Source organism: Chenopodium album, chromosome 2 (genome assembly GCF_948465745.1).
Source record: "Chenopodium album chromosome 2, dcCheAlbu1.1, whole genome shotgun sequence".
Classification (NCBI taxonomy): domain Eukaryota; kingdom Viridiplantae; phylum Streptophyta; class Magnoliopsida; order Caryophyllales; family Amaranthaceae; genus Chenopodium; species Chenopodium album.
The window spans coordinates 5,183,923-5,190,926 of record NC_137835.1 but is presented as its reverse complement, the minus strand read 5'-3'; the positions used below and the strand labels follow the sequence as shown (position 1 = coordinate 5,190,926).

At 34.8% G+C, this 7,004-nt stretch overlaps 1 pseudogene; it reads left to right on the top strand.

Moving 5' to 3' along the window:
- Nucleotides 1–264: 264 nt before the first annotated feature.
- Nucleotides 265–968, top strand: LOC145580703 (putative gamma-glutamylcyclotransferase At3g02910 pseudogene; annotated as a pseudogene).
- The last annotated feature ends 6,036 nt before the right edge of the window (nt 969–7,004 follow it).

Sequence of the window (7,004 nt, the reverse complement as noted above, 5' to 3'; positions counted from 1 at the left end):
ATATAAGATAAATTTAGGAGAAATAAGTTAAGGTTTAACCAACTTTAAATTAGAGCTAAAATAAGTTCAATTCTTACCGGAATATTTTATGCGATATAGAGTATGATTCCTTACCCTTTCTCTACTCTTTATAAATTTCGTCCATAATATAGACCAGATTAACTCACGAGGGAATTTAGTACAAGAATCCAAGTTTCTCAAATTAAGGCCCAATCCAATATCGATATAGTCCGTATCACACAGTCACACAGTGACAAAGTATAATTTAAATCAAACAACACAATTCTATTATATTCCCCAAATCCAAATTCTTTTTCTCTCCACCACAACAATCATCAATGTCAACCATTTCCTCCAACCAAACCACCAAAATCTTCGTCTATGGAACCCTCAAACGAGGCTTCCCAAACCACCATCTCTTAGAAGAACTCACAGCCTCAAACGACGCCGTTTTCCTAGGCTGCTACAAAACCCTCAGTTCATACCCTCTAGTATGCGGGCCCTTGGGTATCCCCTTCTTGATCAACATTCCCGGGTCGGGTCACCGGGTCATCGGAGAGCTCTACTCGGTATCGGGCCTGGGCCTGGCCCGGTTGGACGAGCTTGAAGGGATCAGCCGTGGACACTACGAGCGGCTTCCTATAGAGGTGGTGACGGATGAGGAAGGTGACCCGCGGGTGACGGTAGCAGAGGGGTATTTTGGGCATCGTAGTTTTGGGGAGGAATTGTGGAATAAAAATGGGAAAGTGGGAATGGAGGAATATTTGGATAAATTAGGGGAGAAATATGTTAGGGTTAAGGATCGAGATGTTGGGTTGAATTTGAAGGATTATATTCTTGAATATCTTCAATCTCATGATCATCAACCATCTAATTGATTTGCATTAGTTATGGAAAAATTAATTGTAATTATTATTATAATTATCTTAATTAATTATGCAGTAAAGTTTAATCTTATTTCCTGTCAAGAAGCTTTTAAAGTATACGAGTACTCTTTAATTAATTACTCCCTTCGTCCCCGAAAGAACGACCCATTTGGGTTGATTTCGCGGGTATTAAGAAAGTTAAATAAAAAGAAGTAAAAGCATATTGGAAAGATAAATTTACATGAGGTTTGTAAAAAAGTAGAGAGAGAAAGTAATAAAAGTACATAGAGAAACAAAATTTTATATGGGAAGCTAATTTGCACAAATATTATTGTAAATTGGTGGTGATTTTAATGCAAATAGGTCATTCTTTTTGGGACTAAAATTAGACCAAATGGATCGTTCTTTTGGGGACGGAGGGAGTATTAACCTGGGTATGTGACGACTCAATCTTGATGAGGGAATTGGTATAATTCTATCAATACAATGTTGATACAAATGAATAAACATTAACTTGATAACGAATTATAACTAAAATCTTCTAATTAATTCGACGGTACAAAGTTGTTTATCATCTTCTTATTGTTATGTATTTGTTGTACTTTTTCATTTATTATGTTTATTATGTTTCAAGTTTCAAGTGAGTAGTACTAGCTCTTAATTTAACATGTGAAGTTAATTGCAACAAAAGAATATGTTATATCTCATAAATAATACCCATTTGTTGCAATTAACGGAAGAAGTATGTTTAACTAGTCTCAGTTCTAGCACTTGTTTAACTTGATAACTATCAATACAATGTTGATAAAAATTCAACAATAGTGGAGCATTCAACCCCAAAAAAGCAACCCTCTCACTGTTATTATGCAAGCCCCAAAATCAAGGAGTATCAATAATCCATTACCTCCCTTAAAATGAGTGAACAAATCATATTTATGAACCTAGATTACTCAATACTCACAGGAAAACATGCATACCCCAAAGTCAAAGAGTATCAAATTACCTCCCTTTAATTATGCATGTCTATCAATTAGCTTCCAACTTTGTAGAGTATCAGTAAGCAAACGGTTAGTGAAGAAATGGTGATAATCAAATTCAACTCATTGATATTTAATTAAGGCAATCAACCAAATTTGAGTTTTGATCTTTTGAAGCAAAATCGATGAGCCTAGACTTGGAGTTGTACTATAGGAATAAGTGAATAACTTATAACTCTAACAGGCGTGCTATTAGAAGTGGAAAATTGCCAAAAACGTGTTACATCACTGGAGAATGTGGTAAAGAATCTGAGGGGCAGAAATAGTGGCTTGCAAGCTGAGTTGGGAAAGTCATTAGAGGGACAAGTTACAAGTGATCACAAAAGATGTAATTCGGGTATTTAGATAAGGTCTATTCCTGCAGTTGATGCAGTGGCGCCTTCTGATGTGAGAACTAGGAGTAGTCCTGGTTCCACCTCAGGGAATGATGATGAGTCCAAGGGACCGGCCACAATAGCTAATGGAGATGGGTTATCTGCAGTTAATACAGATAGAACCAAGGAAATTACAAAATCAGATGGATTGCAAGATGCAAAGGCGAAGAATGCTTGTACTTCCCAAGATGACATAAGCTGTAGCTCAGGTGTGCAGGTTAGGTCTATTCCTTCAGTTACCCTTCATCCAAGACCATGTGCCCTTTTGCTTTCATTCCAACTGTCATGGGCCCCTTTGCTCTCATCCCCATTGCCATGAGCCCCTAGCAGGAGATTCCCTTGGACATAAACTCTCAAGGTTCAACATTTTTGTTAGAAATTAATCTAGAAAAATCTAGATGGACAATCTATTAAGTAGTTTAGAAAAATCTAGAATAGGATAGAAAAATCAAGCAAAAGTTTGTATCTAGAAATATCTTGTAAAAATATCAAAATTTAGATACAAGTAATATGATATAAGTGTAGAAAAATCTAGAATGTGGGAAACACCACTATAAATATGTTATGTGTGCCTGAATAAGGAGAGAGTTAATCAACATTTAGTATTATATACTCCTGGATCATGGTACTCCCTAGCCAATATACTTGAGTTATTTTGCTTAATTCTTAGGTTATTGAGTTTAAAACCTTGTGTCCGTTCAAAAAAAAATTAAAATAATATGTCATTCACTTATTTACTTCAACCCATGCATAAAAAAAACATGTACTTTATCTTAAAAAAAAATAATATATATATATATATATATATATATATATATATATATATATATATATATATATATATGAAAAAATAATATATGTATAAATTGATTTAATAAGAAATTCACATCAAAATACACATTAATTTTATAAATGCATAATACAACGAAAAGATCAATGTTGAAAAAAAAAAATATACAAATATAAAATTACGTATACTTATTTTAAAAATTACATGTATAGAATAGAATTTGTCCCAATCAAAATAGCCATTTGCTCTCATTCCCACTGCCATGAGCCCCTTTGCTCTCATCCCATTGCCATGAGCCCCGAGCAGAATATCCCCTTGGACAGAAACCCTCAAAGTTTAACATCCTCGACTCAATTGTTGTTAGAATTTAATTTAGAAAAATATAGAGGGGCAATCTAGTGAGTAATCTAGAGGTAAAATATCACAAGTATTTGATGTAGAAAAATTTAGATACAATTAATATGTTATAAGTGTAGAAAAATGTAGAAGGTGGGAAACACCACTATAAATATGTTATGTGTGTCTGAGTAAAGAGAGAGTTAATCAACAATTAGTATTATACTATTATAGCACCCGTGCGATACACGAGTTATTAATAATTTTCATTTCTATCTCGCATAAAACCTTAAATTAATTGAATACTAGGTTAGTTCCCGCGCCATGCACGATAGTTTTCAATATTATTATTGAATTATCTTCTAATTAGTTTTTTATAAACAAAAAAAATTAAATTTTAAAATCAGACAAATTTAGAACAAAGTGAATGATTATGAAAGATATTTTAAATATAAAATGATGTATAAACTAAAGTTTTTTTTTATTTTATTTTATTTTTATTTTTTTTAACTTTAAGCTACATTATTATAAAGATTTGACATATATTTGCAATACATAATCGTATATAATAGATCGAACACCTAATTGCTTAGCTTGTTACCTGATAGATATTATAGGATTACCATAATATTTGTCACACAACTAGGATATACCATGGTTTGAAACAAGCTCCCTGAGCTTGGTACCAGCCTTTTGCAAATTTTCTGATCAACTTGAGTTTTGTCATTGCTAAAGATGATATGACATATTTGCTTGTTGATGATATTATTCTAGCTACCTCATCTGACAGGTTGCGTACAGGGATCATCTTTCAATTGTAAATTGAGTTTCCTATGTCTGACTTGGGGCCTCTAAGTTATTTTTTAGGGGTTGCAGTAACCCGTACTCCCTCTTATTTGCTACTTTCACAGGAAAAGTATGCAGAAGAGATTTTAGAGCGTGCATGTATGGCCTCTTGTAAACCTGCATCCACTCCAGTTGACACTAAGTCCAAGCTTAGTGCAGATGCAGGACCACCTTTTCGGGATCCTACTTTGTATCACAGTTTAGCAGGTGCTCTTCAATATCTCACTTTCACCAGGCCAGATAATGCCTATGCGGTACAAAAGGTGTGTCTATTTATGCATGATCCACGGGAACCTCATTATGAGGCATTGAAACGCATTCTGCGTTATGTTACATTTATATCCACTCATCGATTGATTACTTACACTGACTTTGACTGAGGAGGTTGTCCCGATACCCGACGATCTACATTGGGCTATTGTTGTTTTCTTGGGGACAACCTCGTGTCTTGGTCATACTTTGTCTAAATCGAGTGCAGGTTTAGAATATTAAGGCGTCGCAAATGTTTTCTCTGAGGCGTGTTGGCTCCGTAATCTTTTACTTGAGCTACATTGTCCTCTACGGCAGATTACTATTGTTTATTGTGATAATGTCAATGCTATCTACCTTTCTGACAACCCGGTTCTATATCAACGCACCAAACATGTGGAGATGGCACTAATAGAAAAAATCAAATTGAAAGCGGTTCAAACCCCCAAATGGGAAGCGGTTTTGAACCGATCCGGTTTGGGGGGGTTCCCTTTAGGCTTTAGAAAAGGAAGCGGTTCAAACCGCTGCCCTTTTAGGGTGAAAGGGAAGCGGTTTTGGCGCCAAATCGTTTCCCTTTCTGCCCTTTTTTTTTTTTTTTTTTTTTTTTTGCTTTTTTCTCAAAAATTAATACACAACAACTATACATATGTATAAAAATATATATTTCCATTGATAATTTGATGTAATATTACATTTAATATTATTATTTCCAAAAAATATTACATTTTAATGAAAAAAAATCTACTGACCATGAAAAAAAAATTCTAATGAAGCCACCAGCCCACCACCGCCGTGGTATTCTGCCACCACCGCCATGCTAATCTGCCACCACCGCCGTGCTGTTCTGCCGCCACCACCCTGCTGTCCACCACCGCAATCTGAAGCAAAAATGGACAAACAAAATAAAAATAAAAAAAATCAAAAAACGAATGATCTAAAAACACGAAAGACCTAAAAAATTAGATAAAAAAAAATCGAACAATCTAATAAGGAAAAATCTAATTTAGATAAAAAAAAAATTCAAAAACTTTAAAAAACTCAAAAACGAACCCAGAAATTAAAATCCAAAAAAAAAAAAACGAACCCATAAATTTAGAACTATAAACGAAGCCTAACCAATTTAGAACTCAAAAACATCAAAAAAAAAAAAAAAATCATAAATCTAACCGATTCAAAGCAAAACATAATCCAACAACCCAGAATTTCATATAGAAGATGAAATTTGAAGAGGAAAAAAAAACTAGATCAAAATTCTTACCATAAGAGGAGAGAGGAAGGGCTGCTCGGTGGCGCTCGGCGTCAGTGGTTGGTGTGGGCTGCTCGGTGGTGCTCATTGTCGGTGATAAGAGGAGAGAGGAAAGGAGATGAGAAAGGAAGGAGGACGATAGGGGAAAGGGGAGAGAGGAGAGAGAATTGAGGAATGAGGGGGAAATTCAAATTAGCTGAGAAATGAGAGGAGAGAGAGACGTGCGGCATTAGAAAGAGGGAAGAGAGGAGAGAGAGCGTGAGAAATAGGGGGTTTATTTTTTAGGGTTTTTTTAGCAAATTGGAAGCGGTTCACCCAAAACCGCTTACTTTTTGTAATAAGTGGTTTTTTTTTGGAAGTGTATTTTTGGGTTTTTGGGAGCGGAATTGGAAAACCGCTTCCAATTTAGGGCTGCCAATTTAGTTTATTCTACTAGTGTGGATATTCATTTTGTTCGAGAAAAGGTTGCTTTGGGACAAGTTCGGGTGTTGCATGTTCCTTCTAGATATCAGTTTGCGGACATTTGCACTAAAGGCCTACCACGAGAATTATTTCTGGATTTTAGGTCCAGTCTTAGCGCACGCCTTCCTCTCGCTACGACTGCGGGGTGTGATAGATATTATAGGATTACGATAATATTTGTCGCAGAGCAAGGATATATTTGTATTCTTATCGTACTAGGTTTCCTAAGCAGATTAGGACTAGTCTTGTATCACTATATATATTAATCAATGGTACACACTCCAATCGGAGGAGATTTCCTGAAATCTAACATTACCAAAAGTGAGTAAACTATAATGTTAATTAAGTATGACATTTAGTAAATCATGTAGATAGATTTCAACAACTTATGTTCATCTTTGTCATGCACTAAGCCACTAACTTCTAATTTTCTAAACTCCAATGATTTATGTATCATAGAGCAACTAATTGACATGTGTCGCTCGTTTACTGCTCATATAGTCATATCACATTTATATAAGCCCCAAGTGGCGTATCAGGTATAAGCATAGATGCTTATTATCTTCAAGTTTACAGTTTATCAGCAAAAATCAAATTTTCTCCCTGTCGAATCTGGAATATAATCTGATTTTGCCTTGGATCAACATCTAATGCTGTTTTGCCGATTTGGAAAATAATTATTTAATGAACTGATTCCATTAACGTTGCATTAAGCTACATACAATTGATTCAATTCAACATACTGTATAAATAACAACTAGCTGTAAAATATACAAAAAGTAACACGTTAAACCTCAA